Here is a 21,348-nt window from a genome sequence, read left to right as displayed (position 1 = left end):
CCCAGCCCTGATGGGGGATGGGGGTGTGGCCTAGCTCCAGACCAGCTGCTCAGGGGAGGGGGCATGGCCGACCCTGCAGGAGGAAGGGGGCGTGAGCTGGCCCCAACTTGCTCCAACTTGCCCAGGTGGAGGGAAGTGGGCGTGGCCATTATGGGGGCAGGGGAAAGGGAGGAGGTATGGGCCAACCCTGAACCAGCTGCACAGGGGGAGAGAGTGTGGCCCAGCCCAGATTTGGTTATATGCAGGGGCAGGAGAGGGTGTGCCCTGGCTCCAACCCACCATGTGGGGCTTGGGATTTTGGCAGTGGGGTGAGTGATGGTATTAAATGCCACTGGTCCCCTGCTGCCATTTTCTCAACCTATAGGGAGCCCTGTGGCCTGGATTCCAAGGCATCATGAGCTGAATTTGGCCTGCAGGCCAGAGCTCGAGTAATTCCAGGTATAGATCATGAAGAAGAAGTTGGATTACAGTTCTCTTCCACCTGGAGGATGAGGTTATACATATTGTATAAATTAGCATTCTGCTTTTGGGAAAATGCAACTCTGTACATATTGTCACTTTCCTTCACTGCATGCCTTCTTGATGTCCATAACCTTTCTATAAGCCTCAGGCTGCATCTGCTCTACAGGAACTAGTATGTTTAGATTGGCCATTAAACATACCTGAACTTTTCCTCTGCAAACAAATGTTGAACAGAATCGCCCCACTGACATGGATAGTGCCAGCCAAGTTTACACATGGGGTTTTGCACAGTTTAAAACCGCACTTAGGAGGGAGAGAAGCCTGCTATTTGTGACACTGCATTAAACAAAGCATTGTCTACTGTGGGCTTGAGTCTACTCCCAAATCTGTTTTTCTGTACCACAACAAATATGTTGTTCATTAGACTGATTCTTTCCTTCATGAAAAAAGAAGCTACGGCAGGGTTGTAGCTTGTGGTTCAAGGAGTATGCAAGAAGCAAGATTTGTGAGGTGAGGTAATATCTACTGTTGGATGAAGTATATAATTGGGAGAAATGTTAGACCAGCTTTTGGGCACAAAATTACCTTCCTCAGGTCTTGGAAAGAAATAGATACAACTTAAGCAAAATACTAGTTAGAACAATTACTTTAACATCATTATGTTAATGGATGTGGTCACTTACAATGCAAAGTGAGTAGTAAACCTGTAAAGCAAAGAGAAGTTATCAGAAATAGCTACAAAGTACAGAACAGTTGCTCTAGGTAAACCTAACTATGCTAATGAATAAAACCATGCAAAAGGAAAGGGGACTGCTACCACCTGTGGCACAAAGAAGAGTTAGCAGAGGGAGCAGGTGGGCTATAATGAGCCATAAAACCAAAAGCTTGTTTAGCATCTCTCTCAACTCTAACGTTGATCCAGTAAAACAGTGGGAGCCAATCTTTTTGGCAGCCATGTGACAAAATAAGCTCCACACCCTTCCTGAGTGCCATGCTGATCCTGTTCCCCTGCCCAATCTGTTGCTCTGCTTTCTGCTCCCTGCTGTATGCTCCTTACCTGATCTATTGATCTGCTCTTTGCTTCCTGTCCTACATGTCAATGTGTTCCCTCCCTGATCTTCCATTTGCCAAACACACAGGCTGCCTATGCCACTTGTGGCAGGTATACAGTGAGTTGACCACACCTGCAATACAAGAAATTGTCTCACCTCACAAATCTCAGACAATTGCAACTTTATTGGTTTGGAGGATGATGCACATCCTCCAAAAGCAGTCACTAGAAACCATTTATAAGGAACGTAGTAAAGATAGCTTTTTCCCTACTGTGGTGTCACCCAGTTGACAGTACCCAGCAAAAAAAACCCAAACCTGACAGTCTTCTGAGTAAAGATCAACAGTTTTGTTTGCTAGTAAGGTCAATGGAAAGAAAAACAGGAATAGTAATTTTAGTTTTCAGACCTGTAAAACAGCATGAGTCTCTTGCTAATTAAAGGGACAGCCTTGCAACTTTCTGCTATGGAGCTGAAAGGTTTTTAAAATGTATTTTTAGACATTCAGATGTGAGCAGCAGAGGTGTTTTCTGGTGGAAGATCATTTTAAAATTAATAACACACCCCAGATTTAACGTAAAACATATCTGACTTTGACTTCACTGGAAATACAGGAAAGCACAACAGTTTAGAATCTGATCTTTTGTCTTTATACTGGACTTATTTCTTCCTTCCAGCTGCAGAAATTACAAGGTTTATTTGTTTTTCTTAAAAAGGATTTCATACAGTATAGTCACGTTAGAAAGTCAGAAATATTACAAGAACCAAAAGTCCATTTAATGCTAAAGAAAGCTGGTTTGGGAGAAATGTAACAGAATACTTTTAGAAAAGATGGACAATAATATTTTCATGCTATATCTTGCTTAAGCTTTCACGATGACATTTTGTGCTCATTTCACTTCTGGCATTCATTAAAGATCTACATTCTGGAACATGTCCTAAAAACTCAGCCCCTGCCTTTTACATTTGACACTTTGAGAGCAGCAATAAAACCTACTTCCCAAGTAATTATCCCCTACTGCAGATCCCTGAGGTAGAAAAGTACTAAAAAGACAGAAATTATAGTGATTTGGGACTGCTTCAGGACTACAGCCTACATTATGAGCTGCAAAAAAAATTTGTTTTCAAAAATAAATATTACTACAAAATACATATTATGAAAAAAATTGTAAATAGCACTACATGCTGAAAACAATATTTTGCTATGTAATAGATTAGGCTTGCTTGCCAGTCCACAACATATTATGCAAAAGCCCTGTGAAAATATTAAAAGCTTCTAAAAATATGCATCAATAAACTCAGAGAAAATTTTATCTTCCTGGGATCCTATGATCCCTGCTGACTTCCTGTCTCTGGGGCAGGGGGCTGGACTCGATGATCTTCCAGGGTCCCTTCCAGCCCTAGTGTCTATGAAATCTATAATGGACCATATTTTTTTCTCTTCTCGTCTTTGCAGTTAATATGTATTCTAAAAAATCTCTATTTAAAAGAAATAAAAAAAATTCTGGGAATTTTTTAGGATTTATCTTCCAAACAACTGGGCTGAAATCAGGATAAAAGGAAGAAAAGAAAAAAATTAGTTTTAATTGGGGAAAAGAATATGTTCCTGTGAGGGGGAGGGAGGGAGTAAGGCTGTGACTAGGAAAGGAGCAGGAGGGAGGGGTGTGGGGCAGCCCATCAGCCACTCCAGGAGCTGCAGCAGGGAGCAAAGCAGGGGGAACAGTCTGTGGGTGTGGAGTGTGGGGACATGGATTTTGCTGCTGTGTGCACCCCGGGAGGGCTGTGGGCTGGGGGCCTGCGTGAGACTCTTCCCAGGGGGCACATGCCCCTGATTTGCATGTGGGATGAGATCAAGCTGCTGCTGGCTCTCTCCAGTGCTTGGGGGCACAGCCTGCTCTCATCCTGCACGCAGATCTGGAGGCACACGTCCCCCGGGAAGAGCCCAACGCAGCCCCCCCCCAAGCTCGCGGCAATCCTGGGGTACACATAGCAGCAAGAGCAGTGGCCCCCCACCCCACATCCATGAACAGTTCCCCCCGCTTTGCTCCCTGCTGTAACCCCAGGAGTGGCCAATGGGCTGTGCTGCGCCTCTCCCCCTCTGCTGCAGCAGCCTGCTGCCAGGCTGCCCTGGTGTTTGGGGAGAGGGGAGAGTGGTGCATGGCCAGACACAGGGGGAGGGGGGAACCTGACCCTGGCACCAACACCGGCACCTCCCACCCTGCCTGAGCTGGGAGCCCTGCACCCCCAGGCAGCGGCTCCAGCCCTGCAGGCCTGTGCCGAGTGGCCAGGTGCAGTGCCCGCCGCAGGGAGTGGGGCCAGGTTCTCCTGCCTTCCCCCCTAGTGGGGCTCACAGCTCCCAGTGCCTGGGGCAGGGCTGCAGCCGGAGCCACTGGGGTGCAGCTGGGACCTGCCCGCCCTGAGTGTGATTCCTGTGGTGTAAGAGCCAGGAGCCCCGTGCCCCAGGCAGTGGCTCCAGCCATCCTTCCGTGGCCTGTGTGTGGCCACTACTACCCTCCCCTCACCCCACATGTGGCAGCTGCCACCCCCCCACGTCCAGCCGGAGCCCATGCCTCAGGTAACTGGCACTTTTAGCTTACTGATAGCCACTGCCATTCCCCACTCATGCTGGTTAACAGGGATTTTACTGTACCTAGTAAAACTGAGTGAACTGAAAAACGGGTGTAAAAACCAAATAACTTCAATTTAAAAAATCAGGTAATTTATTGGTGAAGATCAGTAAAAACTGAAAATGCGGAATACTAGATAATACATTGTCCATGTATTTGCCTAATAGTTTGGTAAGTTATAAAACAGTTATAAAACAGCCAGAATAATATGGTTTTAATAAGTTAAACAATCCCAAAACAATTTAGAAAGAAGTGTGAGAATTTACTGTTAAGTTTACTATTTGAAATATTTGAAAGTTAATAATTGAAGCAACATGTATGCCTGTGCAGTGAACAATGAATCTACTCATCCTTTTTTCATATAATACCCAACCAAACATTAAACTTTGTTTTGAGGTTTGTGCAATCAGCTATTAATAACTAAATGGCAGACTTTGGCCATTTTTTGCGAAACACATTATTTACTGTAGTAAATAATCTGCTACTATAGTATCGTTTTCCTTAGTTATTGTGAATAATAATCTTTCTTAGCTCACAACAAAACTCAGCTTCTTTTGGGATGGAACTTGATTATTTTGTGAAAGACATTATATGACATGGTTGCTTGCAATAATTGGAGGCTGGGCTTGACCTAGGAGATACTTTCCTGTCCTATGTTTCTAAACTAACTGGGTGAATCTACCTGTGCAATTAGTGTGACATGATAAACTCTGGACAAGTTTGTGCTGGAGTCAACTGTTCCTGGGTGCGGTGTTTGTACAGCAGCAGTTTGAGCTAGGGTGGAGTAACCGTGGGCTGGCAACAGGCTTGGGGGATCAGCCCCAAGCTCTGGGTAGTGGTGTCAGGTAGTGTTGGGGTTGGTTGGGGCATAAGAGTGCTAAAGTGTGGAGCCGTGAGGCAGGCAGCCCCTGTATTTTAGCACGCTTGTGCCCCAGCCAGCTTCTGCCACCATCTACATGTGCATTTTGGCAGAGTAACTGTGCTGTAAGATAGCACTGTCCCCAACAATGCTTACAGCAGAGTTAATTACTTTACTGTAACCCAGTATCAGCACATGTGTAGACAGTGACGCTTTACTGAGGAGCTTAGTCAGCTCTTCAGTAAAGTGCACGTACTTGGTGTACCTCAGGGAAAGATTGGTAGAGTTAGAGAATTAAATCAATTATTTACAAATCATGGCAAGCACAGCATAGACTCTTACCTCTGCCTATGTCTCAGACTTTTTATGGAAGGTCTGCAAAGTGCATAGCAAGTTAGTCTTGGGATGATTTGGAAGGATTCACTGGGTGTGTCTACATGGGCATTAATGACCTTTTCCTAATGCACATTACATTTAGTACCTCCTATGTGCAATACTAAAAAAATGTGCATTAAGCTTCCATAATGCACAGGACCAAAAGCACATGTTTTAAAAGTGACATTTAATGCGCAGTAGCCTGTTTTACTGCACATTAGCATAATTGCATGGTTTTTTTACGTGATGCTTTAATGCACAGTTAAATAGGCTACTGGACATTAAAGTGCTTGTGTAGATGTGCCCACTTGCACATAGCATACTCTGATTTGGATTACCTTCACATTATGAAAATCATGGAGGCATTTCTTAGTTGGTAGGGTAGGGTCGGAAGGGACCTGAGCAGATCATCAAGTCTGACCCCCCGCCATGGCAGGAAAGAATACTGGGGTCAAACGACCCTGGCAAGGTGTTCAGCCAGCCTCCCCTTAAAGACCCCCAGGGTAGGAGACAGCACCACTTCTCTTGGAAGTTGGTTCCAGATCCTAGCCGCCCTGACAGTGAAGTAGCACCTCCTGATATCTAGCCTGAATCTACCATCTGCCAGCTTGTGACCATTATTTCTTGTCACTCCTGGTAGTGCTCGAGGAAACAGGGACTCCCCCAATGCCTGCTGGTTCCCCCTGACCAGTTTGTAAACGGCCACTAGATCCCTCCTCAGCTTTTTCTTGTGGAGGCTGAACAGGTTCAGGTCCTGTAGCCTCTCCTCATAGGGCCTGCCCTGCTGACCCCTGATCATGTGGGTGGCCCTCATCTGGACCCTCTCTATGTTGTCTACATCCCTCCTGAAGTGCGGCGCCCAGAACTGGACGCAGTACTCCAACTGCGGCCTGACCAGTGTCACATAGAGGGGGAAGATCACCTCTTTGGACCTGTTTGAGATGCATCTGTGGATGCATGACAAGGTGCAGTTAGCCTTCCTGACCGCGTCCTCACACTGTCAGCCCATGTTTATTTTGGAATCAATAATGACTCCAAGATCCTTTTCTGCCTCTGCACTGAAGAGAAAGGAGTTCCCCAGCCTGTAGGTATGCTGCTGGTTCTTCCTCCCCAAGTGCAGTACCTTGTCAGTTGAAACCCATCCTGTTCTCATCCACCCACCCCTGTAAACTGTCTAGGTCTGATTGCAGCCTATTCCTCCTTTCTAGCGCACCCACTTCCCCACACATCTTAGTGTTATCTGCGAATTAGAACAGCGTGTTTTTTACACCCCTGTCCAAGTTGCTGATGAAGATGTTGAACAGTGCGGGCCCAAGGACCAAGCCCTGCAGAACCCCACTGCCCACATTCCTCCAGGTCGAATAAGACCCGTCCACCACCACTCCCTGGGTGCGGCCCTCCAGCCAACTAGTGACCCATTTGACTGTGTAGGTGTTGACGCCACAGTCTCCTAGATTTTTAATGAGAATGGGGTGAGAGACAGTGTTGAAGGCCTTCCTAAAGTCCAGAAAGATTACATCCCTGCTACACCTGCGTCTAAGGGTTTTGTGACCTGGTCATAGAAGGCCACCAGGTTGGGTCTTCATTGACTTATATTTTTAAAGATAAATCCCACTTCTTCTCTTGTGAGTTCAGAATGTGCTAAATACAGAAATAATAGACATTCTGCCAGTGGAACTACCATGGCTTGAGAGGACGCAACAGAGAGGAAAGAAGCTCCATTACATTTGTGGTAGCTCTAGCTGCAGAAGCACAAGGGAGTTTTAGGATTTTAGGAGGGAATGATGACCAAATCAATAGGCCTAAGTCTAAGCAGATCCTTTGGCCAGAAGCCAAAGTAGTACAGAACAAGTATTTCCTAGGCAGTGACAGTGCATTGACTTAATTCCCTAATTCCTTGTGCAGTCTTCCTTGTCTAGACCCAGTGGAGTGCCTTCCCCTTGATCTAGAAGTGATAGGGTAGTTCCGTGTCTGAATTCACCCAGTCTTTAGAATAGCACTTCCAGCCAGAAGAAATTCAATACATCTTTCTTACTCTCTTCTTCCATACTATTCTATTTGCATACCCAAATAACATATTTTTAGGGAGTAGTGTTGACGTGTAGTAGCCACGATGGTCCAAGAAATATGCAAGAAGTGAGGTTTCTTGGTGATACCTTTTATTGGACCAACTCTATAGTTGGAGCAGATGTTAGATAAGCTTTTACTTTGTGCTGGAAAGCTTGTCTAACATTTTCCCCAACTATACAATTAGTCCGGTAAATGAAATCACTTGAAAAAACCCTTCTTCTTTACCTTGACTTTTATTGGGAATAATCCTGCAAGCTTGCTGACTTTCCTCAGCTCCTTACAAACTTATTCAGGAGGTGCTTATCTCAACTAGTTAGACCAGTGGTTCTCAAACTTTTCAGGCACCCCTCCACAAGTCTTTTAAATGTGGTGATACCCATGGGTAAGAACCAGTGTTATGCTCAGGGTACCTCAATGATTCTCAACCAGATATTGCTGTCAATGGGTAAAGCTTTCCTGCGTGCCTGTAGCACAGCCAGAACAAGAAAGGTTGTGGCACATGCTTGCTTTTTTGCCTCATTAGTCTCCTCTGATCAGCCTAAAGCAGGCAGGAGAACCTTCCTGGTCAAACCTGGGGCAGGTGGAACTGTCCCACGCACCTTTGTTTCTAGGAGGAATGTGGAGGGGAGGGGGCAAGGCACCAGGAAGGGCTGCAGCACAAGTTAGCTCTTCTTCCTGCTTTAGACTGATCAGAGAACCCTAAGGCAGGAGAAGGGCACATGCATACCACAGCCCTGTGTGCAGGACAGATTTATCTGTTTACTGCCATGACAGTAGCAGCACTTGCATCACAACACCCCTGAGGTGGTTTTGCAGCACCACCACTGAGAGCCACTGAACTGGATCAAGGTTAGAAACTGTAGTACCTCCACTATCTTCCTACATCGAAAAAACAATCTTATTGTAAAAGTATATTGTTTTGCAGTGAATACCTATCCAATACATTCTACACAAACTTCCATATATTCCACATTGTATTTGATTTCTGCTAACATTTTGTAAAAGTGATAACCTGCCTGCTCAGGGGGGACCAGCTGAGAGCAATGAGCATCTGGCCTGAAGGAAGTTAAAAGCTCCCAGAGAACAGAGCTGGGGGAGAGAGGGAAGACGGTAGTGCCAAGCAGGAAGCATGAAGCCAAGCCATGGTGCCCTCTCTCTGGGTCTGAGGAAGAACCATAGCTGTGAGTTAACCCTTTGTTGATTGCATGGTTATTTAAGTGATTGCTTTGTTATGGAAGTTGTTTTCCTGGTGGAGACAACTTTGTTGCAGGAAAAATAAAGAACCGAGCAACAATCCACTACACATGGTGGAGATGCAGGCATTCTTAACCCCAGTGCCAGCCATGGAGGCCATAACCCTGTTACAAGGCAAGAGAGGCTGCAGGAACAACAACAGCAGCTGTTTCAACAGGTCCAAACCCAGCAACAGCAGGTTCAGAGAAGACAGTAGCAACAATTGCAGCAGTTTCAGTAAGACCAGCAGCTGGAGTTCCTGAAACTAGATGGGCCCCTACCCTTGTGGGTGAGTCACCAGATTCCCCAAGGTTAGAGGTATTGATTGGGACTTATGGAGGAGGCTTATCACCAATGGTTCAGTTCTGAGGCTTGGGGTCCAAAAGTGCAGCCCCAGGCTATGGTTCAGAAGTTTAAAGGCTCAAGCCAGGCTCTTGCTTAGCTTCAGAGGTTGTGGAATTAGTGGCATTGGAACAATTCTGCACCATCTTCCCAGTAAAAGCCTGGAGGTGGCCATATTGCCACTGGGTGGCCAACCTGGAAGAAGCCACATGGAGGGTAGAAGCCTTCATAGGGACAGAGTTAGACTGCCAGGAACCCTGGAGAAGCCAGCAGCCTATGGGGCCAAGAAAGCCAGAGCTCTACAGCAAACCAGCCAAGGGTCTAGGGAGGCATTACCTCCATCTCCCCCAAGGCCTCAGACAGGAGCCTTTGAATGGGGCATCAGGAGAAGAAGGCCACTTGGGACATCCTGCAGCCCAAGTGGAGGAAGGGAGGTGCAGCTGATGTGCTTCCAATGTGGAGAGAAAGGATATAGATATTGAGAGTACACCCAGATGGACTGTGGATACTCCCATGCCTTGGTCTCAGAGGCAAGATAGGGGAGCTCAGACCTGAGAGGATATGTGGTCCCTGTAAGGCTCAGGGATATCCATCTGATCAGACTCATAGACTAAGGCTCTGGGAAAACATTTGTACATGAGCAGTTTGTGAGTCTAAGAGATGTCTGGGTAGGCAAATATATGTACATCATGTGCATTCATGGGCATATCTGGTCATACCCCATAGCACACCTGAATATGACCATTGGAGAACAGGAGGGGTAAGTGAGAGCAGCAGTGGCCTGTCATCCAGCCTACCCCATGGTAGTGGGACTAGTTGGGGTTTGATGGCTAAGCTGATTTGGTTGGCCTGGTGAATGAATAAAACCACAGTGGACCTGAATCTCACAGAACCAGACCTAGGGGAAATAATTTCCTTTTTGGACCGCAACCCCAGTCATGCCTAGAGCAGCAACAGATCAGGTGGGAGGCCTTTACCAGCCAGAGGACATGATCCAGAAAAGGGGGCAGGGAGCAGTGTGATTTGAATCCCTCCCCCCACAAGGAAGCAGAGGGTCAAGAGACCTCTGGTGCAAATCAGGAAGGCAGATTAGATAAGGTAGGAGAAGACTGAGATTTCATCAGGGATCAAAGGGAAGATTGGGTATGTGCTCCTCTGTATGGCCAGTTGCGATAGGGCAGTGGGGCCAGGGTCATCCCTGGGGGCGTGAATTGGGGCGACTGTCCCAGGCCCCATGGTTTGAGGGGCCCTGTGGAACCAGGAGGAGTGGTGTGGTGAGTCCGTGCTGCTGCTGGCTTCAAGTCTGTCCGCTCGGCACTGCCCCTCCCACTGCCGAATTCGCTGTCAAATCTGGCACATCCAGCTACTCACCACTCCCCCTGCTGCTGAATCCGCCGCCAGCTTCCTTACATCCAGGGGCAGGGCCCCTCACAGGCTGATTTTCCCTGGGCCCCACACCCTGCTCAGGTCATCTCTGAATGGGGCCACAGTAGATGCATGTTTAGTGACCCAGGACCCCCATTTTGAGCTGCAGGGGGACCTCCTGATGAGGGTGACCAAAGGAAAGGTCACTGGGGCCTAGCAGTTCCAACTGTCATTCCCAAAGCAATACCATTGCCAAGTGCTGAAACTGGCATATAACGTGCACTGGGGAGGGGGGAGGGGATTTGAGTGTGGAAAAGACCCTGGATAGAGTTCTGGCAAAGTTTTTTGGCCTGGGGTATACCAGGAAGTCAAAGACTATTGTGCATCTTGCCCCAAGTGCCAGCTGGTTGCCCCCAGCCTGCTAATAAGGCCCCACTGATGCCCATCATACTGGTCGTCATGCCATTTGAGCAGGCCAGGGTGGACTTGGTGGACAATTGGAGCCCAGTTCAAAAGAATCCAGGTTCATTTTGGTCCTGGTGGCCTACGCCATCTGCTACCCTGAAGCGGTGACAATCTGCTTCCTGTCAGTTCAGATAATGGCCATGGAGCTACCACAGATTTTGTCCCAGGTGGGCATTCCTAAAGAGGTTTTAATGGACCAGGATACAGCTTTCTTGTCCCAGTTACTATGGGAGGTCTGGCACTTACTGAAGATCTATTCAGTAAGAACTTCAGCATACTGTCCCCAAATGGAGGGCCTAGTTGAAAGATTTAAAGGAACACTGAAGGAAACGGTGAGCAAGTTTGTAATAGAGGAGCCACAAAATGGGTCAGTTGCTGCCCTATCTCTTGTATGACATATGAGAGGTTCCACAGTCTTCCATGGGCTTTTCAACTTTAGAATTATTATATGGGAGGCAGCCTTGGGGTGTGTTAAATCTCCTGCAAGAGTCCTGGCAAGACCAGGGAACTGTGACACAAAATGTTCAGTATGTTTTGAATCTGTGGTAGAAGTTAGATCTGGTGGGGGCCCTTGCCAGGAAAAATCTCGAAGTGGCCCAACAGGAGCAGGAACAATAATTGAACTGCTTGGCTCTATGTCTACCAGCCAGGAGATAGAGTCCTACTGTTGCTCCCTTCCTTTGAGAGTAAGTTACTGGTGAAGTGGCAAGGACATTCTGAGGTCCTGTGGTGGGTAGGCCAGGTAAATTATGAAGTTAGCCTGGTGGGGAAAAGGAGAGGGTCACAGATATACCATCACCTGGAAGGCACAAAAGGCCTGTCTGATCTCTACATGTCTACTAGAGATAGATCTAAAGGTTCCAGATCCCCCCCTAGATTTGAAAGCAGGCCTCAAGCTAGGGGAGATGTTGACCCTGAATCAATTGGCAGAAATAAAGAGCCTCCTGGAGGAGTTTAAAGAGATGTTTACTGGGAGTCTGGACCGAACTATATTAATGGAACCCTAGATTATCCTCAAGATCGGCTGTACAATTCAAGAGACTCTCAAGAATCCCCACCCAACTGAGGAAAATGGTAAGACAGGAAGTTAAGAAGATGTTCAACCTGGGGGTGATCAAAGAATTGGAAAGCAGGTGGAGTATCCTGATTGTGCTGGTGCCAAATCCCAACCACACCATCCGGTCTTGCATTGACTTCCACAAAGTCGGCATAATTTCCAAATGTGACACATATCCTATGCCCCAAATAGATGAGATGGTAGAGTGAATAGGCAATGCCAAATATAAAACCACCTTGGACTTGACCAAGAGATACTGGCAAATACCTTTGGATCCAGTGCCTCAGGAAATTACAGCCTTTGTGACACCCTGGGAGCTTTACCACTTCAAGGCATTGTCTTTCAGGCTCAGGCTACACAGAGCCCCAGCAACCTTTCAAAGGTTAATAGACAAAATACTCTGCCCACACCAGGTATATGTGAGAACCTATTTAGATGATGTAGTAAGATTTACCAATACATGGACAGACCACCTCCAGTGGGTAAAAGAAGTGTTGCCATCAATATGAGCAGCTGGTCTAATGGCAAACCTGGCTAAGTGTCACCCAAGGTATACAAAAAACAAATCCTTGGGGTATATACTAGGCAACAGGAAGATCAGCCCCCTAGTTGATAAGAGAAGGGCCCTAATGCAAGTACCAGTGCTAACAACTGAAAAACAGCTGAAATCATTTCTGGGCCTGGCCAGCTACTACCAACACCTCACCTCACAATTTGCAGCTATCGCAGTCCCACTGACTGACCTGCTGAGGAAGAGAGCACCACAAAGGATTCAGTGGTTACTCAAATGTGAGACGGCGTTTGGGGAGATAAAACAGCTGCTATGCAATGTGCTGGTCCTGTGCAGCCTGGACTTGACAAAAGAATTTATATTACAGACAAGTGTCTCAGAACGAGGCCTAGAGGTGGTGCTTTCCCAGGAATTTGAAGATGGAGAACACCCCATTCTGTACTTTAGTAGGAAACTCCTTCCCCAGAAGCAGAAATACACCATTAAAGAGAAGAAGTGCTTAGCAGCTAAGTGAGCAGTTGGGGCCCTCTAATACTGCCTCGTAGGGACCCAGTTCTGTCTGGTCACAGACCATGCCCCTTTAACATGGCTTAATTCCATGCAGGAAACCAACCTCCAGTTGACAAGATACTATCTCTCTCTACAACCTTTTGATTTTATGATACAGCACTACCCTGGGTAGGCACATGCAAATGAGGATGACTTCTTGGGAAGGGGAATGTGTAATGGGGTGCATGGCTCAGCATCAGGAACACAGCTGCAGACAGTTAAAAGTGATAACCTTCCTGCTCAGAAGAGGGGTGGTGTGAGGGGACAGCTGAAAGCAATGAGTGTCTGGCCTGAAGGAAGTTGAAAGCTCCCAGGGGGCGGAGCTAGGGGAGAGAGGGTGCCAAGCAGGGAGCACTAAGCCCAACCATGGTATCCTCTCTCCAGGTCCAAGGCAGGACTGTAGCTGTGTGTTAACCCTTTGTTGAGCATATGGTTGTTTATTAAGTTCTGGCTTTGTTATGTACATTTGTTTTTGTGTGGGAGTGAGTTTGCCCCAGGAAGAGAACTAAGTGACAACCAGGAATCCTGGTTTTCTCTGATTTAAAAAAATCTCCAATTTTTGCTTTAAAAACGTAACCCTAAATCCACATTTTCCCATGATTAAAATGAAACACCACTAAATATATATCTCTGTTTTAGTAGTGTTTCATTTTAACCACATTAAAATGTGAATTTTGGGTTACTTTTTTAAACCCAAAATTGGGGATTTTTTTTTTAATCACAGAAAACCAGGTTCCCTGGGACAACCGACTGCACCACCACATTTTTTATTGTAGAAACCTCTTAAATATTGGTAATTGTCAATTTAGGCTAACCAGTGAAAATGTTTCTTTATCCCAACCTTACCAATCTTATTGAGCTGTCCTGTTCTCTCATGATGCAGACTCCACTTTTTGATGCTGCAAAATAGTAACAAAATAATGATGCAATAGCAGAATTTTCTTTATTGATACTGATAAGGCTTGGATAATACAATGTAAGTGAAAAGATTTTTACATGAATCTGTGGTAATCAGTTCTATTTTAGACTCTTGAAAGATTGAGGGGAAGTAACAACACAGATTTCTCTTTAAAATAAATCCTTTATTGCTTATTACAGAGACAGCTATTGTTCTACAAGGTAAAAAGGGAAGTATATAGGAAAAAGTAAAGGTCTGTCATTTATACAGTTTAAAAGAATAATCAGAGGAGATGATTTGATAATTTCATACAAAGAAATGATAAGAGAAGGAAAATGTATTCAGTGTGTTGCCCAGAGCTATATTTTGAGAAATTAATAGCCTCAAGTTAAGGGGACATTTATTGGATATAATAGAAACCTTTCCAGCAAAGCAAGTTGACATTGGAACGTTCTGTTAAGAAAGGTCATTGAAACATCATAACTGGAAGTATTCAGGACATGTATACACGTGCTCCAGGCTGGAGGGGGAGCTGTTTCAGTTAGAGTGGCTCTTTTAATTAAAGTGCCTACAAGACCATGTGTATTCAGTGTCCCATGATTCAAAATGGCAGCAGGGGCATTTTAACTAAAGTTCATTCAATGAACTTTAGTTAAAGACCCCCACTACCATTTTGAAATGTGAGGACACTGAATACTCATATTGCAGAGGTTGCTAGTGTGCTACTTAGCGTGCTCCAGCAGATTCATAGCAGACTTGACTAACTGAGTCTGCTCCGATGCATGCTAACTGGCACACGTCGGAGCAGAGGTCCATCACCTGTATAGGTACCCTGAGAAAGGGATTAGGTAATGCTCTTAAGAGAAGTTCTTTAGTATGCAGGGGTGGTCTGGGAAAGCAGATTTTACAAAATCCCCAAAATCTGGTTTTTTTAAATCTATCACCCTATTTATATATAAAAAAAAGAGTAGGAACCTATTTTCTTGGCAAAGGTATAGCAGAGCAGATCTGTTCTCGGGCCAGCCACCAAGGCACAGGCCAGTGCCAGCTTCTTTCATACTCTTGTGGCAATGCGGTCAGTTGTCACTGCAGTGGCAGCTGGTTTTGCACCCCCCATAAAAGTGGTGCTCAGGGCTGCTGACCCAGTTGTCCCCACCTCAGCTTTGCTACAGTTTCTTGATTATTCTCAGTAGGGAGAAAATAACTTTGGACCTGGTATGTCCTTCACTAGCAGATCCATGTAGCTGAATCCCAGTTGGGGTGCTTCTGTCATTGACTCTTACTTTTTGAGCCTAGGAAGAACACCTGGAGCACCTTTTGTCTCTCTCATATTTACTGGATCATTCTGGCTACAGTAACACTTAAATAATAGTCCAAGAGTTTTTATAATTTGAGTTGCCATGTCTAGATGGCAACAATCATAAAATGAAATGCAATGAAATCTTGTCAAGTCATCGTTCTGAGTGACTTGGTAATGACAGATAATTATCCATGAGTAACTTATCAGTAGTCAGCCATTTTGAAGTTTTCACGAGATATATTGTGTGTGCTATATCAAGACACGGCAAAGCATAATTTTGACATGTATAATGAAGAGCATATATATAATTTTAATTGGAATTATGTATATAATTTTATCAAACATATTAATAAATATTAATAATTTATATATATATATATATAAAACTTACATTGTATATACTTTGGTTCTGTATGTGAGAATGACAGGATTATACCAATACTGAAAATGCTTAATGTACTGTTTCTTTCTATAGAAAATCAGAGTGCTTTCTATACAAGAATCATATAATTATGGTGAAGTAATAATGTTTTTTGCTTTGTTTACATGCACTCATCACTAAAATAGAATATTTTTGTGCAGAATGGAATGGCTTATTGTCTGTGTCTTGTTGAGTCAAGAAAAGCTGGAGAGTATCCAATACTTTGTGAGCATCAGTTAACTTGACAGGTGCTATGGAGCACATGTGTCAGTATATTTTCTGTTGTGATTTAGTGTGTCTGCACATTTGAAAAAGATGAATTACACTTCAATGGATAATGAATTAGCCAAATTCTTTAATGATTTTTTTAAATATACAAATTAATTGGAGTTTTGTACCAGATGGATTCAGTGCACAAACTAATAGAAAGTCACAGACCAAGCAGACTAACCCTAGTTATCCCAGTGACTAACCATGTTTTACTGAATTCCAGAATATCATGTCATCCATCTTTGTCTTTAGCTCTTTGAAATGCCTTGTGGGGATAGGGAGGCTTTAAAAAAGGACAGAATTCAGGAGCTGAGGTGCAAAGGTGGCTTTAACATGCTTTTGCTCACCACTGAGCTGCATAAGGCCAAAGGCCAATGTGACTTCTAGCATAAACCAGGGAAGATTAAAGTCTGTCTAATTTATGACTATCTGCCTATGTCCACAAGGGGCCATTACATCAGGTGGACATTCTTGGTTTAGGGATGTCTTAATCATACCCCATTTTCCTCAGCCATGTAATCCAGGAGACGTTTGGTATAGTTGCTGCTATGGTAGGCACATGGGGATTCTTCTGCAGAAAAAAAGTTCTCAAATGGCCTCTTGAGCCACTTTTTGAAGTCATCTGTGTTGCCAGAATGGCTTATGGAAACCAGCCCCATGACCGATGATGTGTAGAAGTTAAACTGACTTGTTTGTACAACTTAGAAAAGTTTTGTTAAGGGGATGGAAACCAAACCATTGTGTAATGATCTGAATGCCAGCAATATAAATGGCAGATAATAGTAGGAGGCAATAATACTCACATTTAAAATAATGAAAAAATGGAGTGGCAAGATAAATGACAAATTATCACTTTCATCATCCTCCATAAAACTGGCAAGTCAGTCAGCAGTACAGAAGTCCTTGACTTCAGGAAAGCTGACTTTGACAAGCTCAATGAGGCCCTAAGGGACCACAACCCAAAGGGGAGGGGAGTTCAGGATGAGTGGTTGCTCCTCAAGGGAGCAATCCTAGATGCACAAGCTAAGTCTATTCCATCTTGGAGGAAAGGAAGCAAAAGGGCTCTGCAGGGAACTAGTGGACCTCCTGCATCTAAAAACAAAGGCCTACAAAGGATGGAGGATCCACCTTCGAGCAGGAATATTCTGCAGTGGTCTGGACCTACAAGGAGCAAACCAGGAAAGCCAAGGCTGCAACAGAACTCCATCTAGCTACAAGTATCAAGGACAATAAAAACTCTTTTTTTAGATATGTGGGGAGCCATAGGAAAAGCAAGGGTAACATTGGACCCCTGCTAAATCAGATGGGACAACTGACAACTGATGCCCAGGAAAAAGCCAACTGGCTAAATGGGTACTTTGCATCAGTCTTTCACCAGTCCCAAGGGACGCCCCTGCCCATTATGGGATGGGAAGGTCTGGGTGAGGGAGATTCCTTACCCTCCATCAAGGCTCACCTTTTGAAGGAACACCTTGAGAGGCTGGATACTTTCAAGTCAGCCGGCCCTGACAGTTTATACCCAAGGGTACTCCCCAGTTTGGTGTAAACTGTCAGCCGGCCCTGACAGTTTACACCCCAAGAGCTGGCGAGCATCACAGCCCAGCCCCTGGCACGGATCTTCGAGAACTCCTGGCGCTCTGGTGAAGTGTCCAAAGATTGGAAGAAGGCCAGTGTGGTGCCTATCTTCAGGAAAGGGAGGAAGGTGGATCCGGCAAACTACAGGCCCATCAGCCTGACTTCTATCCCGAGGAAGGTCTTAGAAAAGATTATCAAAGAGACCATTCTTAACAGACCGGCCAATGGCAACATCCTGAGGGATAGCCAGGACAGGTTTGTTGTGGGTAGGTCTTGCTTGACCAATCTTATTTCCTTTTATGACCGGGTGACCTATCACCTGGATGAGGGAGGGGAGTTTGATGTCATATATCTTGACTTTAAAAAAGTCTTCGATCTGGTATCCCATGATCACCTCTTAACAAAACTGTCCTACTGCAGCCTCAGCTTCACCACGATCCGCTAGCTGGAGAACTGGCTCCATGGTCGGACCCAGAGGGTGGTGGTTGATGGAAGTCAATCATCGTGGTACACTGTGACCAGTGGGGTCCCTCAAGGCTCTGTCCTCAGGCCTATATTATTCAACATCTTCATTAATGATATGGACTTTGAAATCAGAAACAGACTGGCCAAGTTTGCCAATGACACCAAACTTTGGGGTAAAGCATCCACACCTGAGGGCAGGAGAGAGATCCAGGCTGAGCTTGACAAGCTCATGAAATGGGTGGACAAGAACCTGATGGTGTTTAACACCAAAAAAATACAAGGTTCTCCACCTTGGGAAGAAAAACAAGCAGCTTGCTTAAAGGCTTGGCAGTGCTATGCTGGCTAGCACTACAGATGAAAGGGACTTGGGGGTCATGATTGACCACAAGATGAACATGAGCCTGCAATGTGATGCTGCAGCTAGTAAAGCGAGCAAAATGCTGGCTTGCATCCATAGATGCTACTCAAGCAAATCCCAGGACGTCATTCTCACATTGTTCTCACTCGGCCTTGGTGAGGCCGCAGCTGGAGTAGTGTGTCCAGTTTTGGGCTCCACAATTCAAAAAGGATGTGAAGAAGCTTGAGTGGGTGCAGAGGAGAGCCACGCACATGATCAGAGGTCAGGAAAACAGACCTTATGATGATAGGCTGAGAGCCATGGGGCTGGAAAAGCACAGCTCAGGGGTGATTTGATGGCTGCCTATAAGTTTATAAGGGGTGCTCACCAGGATCTGAGGGAACATTTGTTCACCAGAGCACCCCAAGGGATGACAAGGTCGAACAGTTACAAACTCCTCCAGGACCATTTCAGGTTGGACATAAGGAAGAACTTCTTTACTGCCCCCAAGGTCTGGAATAGACTACTGCCGGAGGTGGTTCAAGCATCTACTTTGAACGCGTTGAAGAGAAATTTGGATGTTTATCTTGCTGGGATCCTATGACCCCTGCCGACTTCCTGCCTCTGGGCAGGGGGCTGGACTCAAAGATCTTCCAAGGTCCCTTCCAGCCCTAATGTCTATGAAAAGTATGAAATATCAGTTGATTATGATGAAAATACTTTTTTTCCTAAAAGAATAATTGGACAATGAAGTAATTTGTTGAGGATTTAAATGCTCTGATTATGGATACTTCAGGAATATGTTAGGTATTACAGTGATAGGTTCCTTCAGAAGCCTAAAGTAGATACTCTATCAACAAGCTAGTGATTATCTTTATTACAGAAAATAAAAGAAATGTTATATGAGTTTATGAAAGGGGTATTGCAAGTGTTCTGTTTAATATAGGATCCTACTCAGGGGGTCAAGCTAAGTTTGACATCTCTGACTTAGAAGAAGCCGTAATGTGGACCACAGCCTGCTTCTTCACATGTTCCACATTGACTGGGTACAAGGTGGCATGCGCTTCATGCTCTTCAGTTCTTAACAGCCGTTGGCTGGAGGCACAGTGCCCTCTTTTTAAGTACAGTCTATTTGAAGTTGCAGCCTTATTAAGCCTAATTCACTATTAAAGAACTGATTATTGTTCTTTTTTATTATTTCAAAACACCTTTTTTCTTTTAGCCCCAAATCTTTTGATTTGCTTTCTTCCATTGTTTGGGGCTTTGCCCCCTCCTCCCAGTCCTCCAAGTATTTTTTTTATCTGTACCACATGACACTGCTACCTTCCTCCAGGCAAAGTGAGGCACAGTATTGGACGCTGTCCCCAATGCAACATTCAGTGCTAAAGTTTGCTCAGCCCGCCCATATTTGACTGCAGCATGGAGTAGCTTCTGAACCCATACTGATATCCCTTTTGGTCACCTTCTGGCAGCAGTCTGATTTCTTTCCTAGCACTGGCATTGGGTTTGACCAAGGATCTGGCCAACACTGAACCAGCTACTGAGGTTGGCTTACTGGAGTCTTCATCCATTTTCAACTCAGTTCTGCTTGGTCTGTGACTCCAACTCATTTCTAGATCTTGGCATAATGGTGATTAGGCTTATATCCAACTTTTCTGTGGTGGCCCTCTGGGCAATGTGGCCCTCAACCATCCACCGTTGGTGGGGACAGAGTGGGCTAGCTGGCTTCCTTCTCTCGGCCATCCAGCTTTCAGCTTCCTCTAGGCCTCCTCTGAAAGATCAAGAGGACTATCTAGATATGGGTTCAAGGCTGAGTGGCTTTTGAGAGACATGCTGTCTTCCTCCTTGGCAGACAGAGTTTTTGAGTGAAAGTGATTGTGATTGCTTCTCTTTGTACTGAACTTAGTGTTGTCACAGTTCAGTAGCATAACATCTGCCTAATACCATTTTAAGTGCCTAAAGTGCCACTATGGATTTAACCCAGTCTTTAATTACATGATCACATATTTTTTCTTTTTATTTAAAACCAGACCTAATTCAAAGTTACAGTCGTCTGGTGTAGAGAACAGTATGTTTCTGAGTGGACACATATAACAATTGAACCAGTTCCCAGGTGTCATGGATCAGAGGTGTCTGGACATACACTGCCTTTGCATTCCAGGTTGAATGGTCACCTTCTAGGTGTTGAAGTGCTGTGGCTCTGACACCAGAGGGTAGCAGTAAACACCCAAGCCGATATGCTGTGCATTGAGCAAATGTGGGGAAGTGTTTGCACCCATGCTTTGATGGTCCCAGTGGGTGGGTAACCTGTGGCTTGGGATGGTTTTGCTTTCTTGCTTTCTTTTCTCTCCTAAACATGAGTCCAATGAAGTTCCATAATCTGCAGTTGATCAAAGTGTGCTTGCCTGACTAGGAGTGGCAAGGCAGGGGAGGAGTGTGCTTGGACTCACAGTTTTGGGTTTCCAGGTGCTGGGTTGGCATGATGAGAGGCTACGGTGGAGTAGGGAGCAAGGACACAGGTGGTTATTAGAAAGATAGCTTCTATTGAACAAGTGCAAGGGAGCTCATTGATAGAGTGCCAACAAAAGGAAAAAATGGGAGGCAGTAAAGTGGCTGGGTACCAGAGCAGCCATTTGCAGCAGTAGGTGGATAAAAAGCAATGTAGCATTGAATGCCTGGAGAACTGACCAGACCTGTATCATGGGATACTTGTTGGTGTCCACATGGAACCTGTAACACTGAACTAGTACACTGTGAACTGATTCAGGAATAACTAATTTTCAGATACACTTTTAAGCTGTTCCAGAAGGTTTTAAACCATGTATGTCTGTCCACTTCATGTTTAAACCACATTTAAACCAGTGTAAGTGTTATTTGTGTTCATGCCCTAAATCTATCTTGAGTTACATGCATGCCACTCCATGGAAGTCAATATAGTTACGTGGAAGCGAATGAAGATAAAATTTATCTCAATGTATTTTATCTGAGGTACATATCTCCATGCTTCAGATCCTGCTATTACAATGTGGATTTCCCCTTGACTTCTTTTTCTAGCTATTTTAGTAACCAAAGGGATGGTTATTTTTAAGGTTTGGTCCAGACAGGGCTGCATTTTTCA

At 45.1% G+C, this 21,348-nt stretch overlaps 1 protein-coding gene across 1 annotated transcript in view; it reads left to right on the top strand.

Annotated features, from left to right (window-relative positions):
* Window positions 1-21,348, top strand: part of SLC22A16 (solute carrier family 22 member 16) — a 64,519-nt gene that overhangs the window by 16,139 nt on the left and 27,032 nt on the right. The gene's annotated exons all lie outside the window — the stretch shown is intronic.

The sequence above is a fragment of the Crocodylus porosus genome, unplaced genomic scaffold (genome assembly GCF_001723895.1).
Source record: "Crocodylus porosus isolate Cpor-Errol unplaced genomic scaffold, CroPor_comp1, whole genome shotgun sequence".
NCBI lineage: Eukaryota > Metazoa > Chordata > Crocodylia > Crocodylidae > Crocodylus > Crocodylus porosus.
This window is presented reverse-complemented; position numbering and strand designations above follow the sequence as displayed.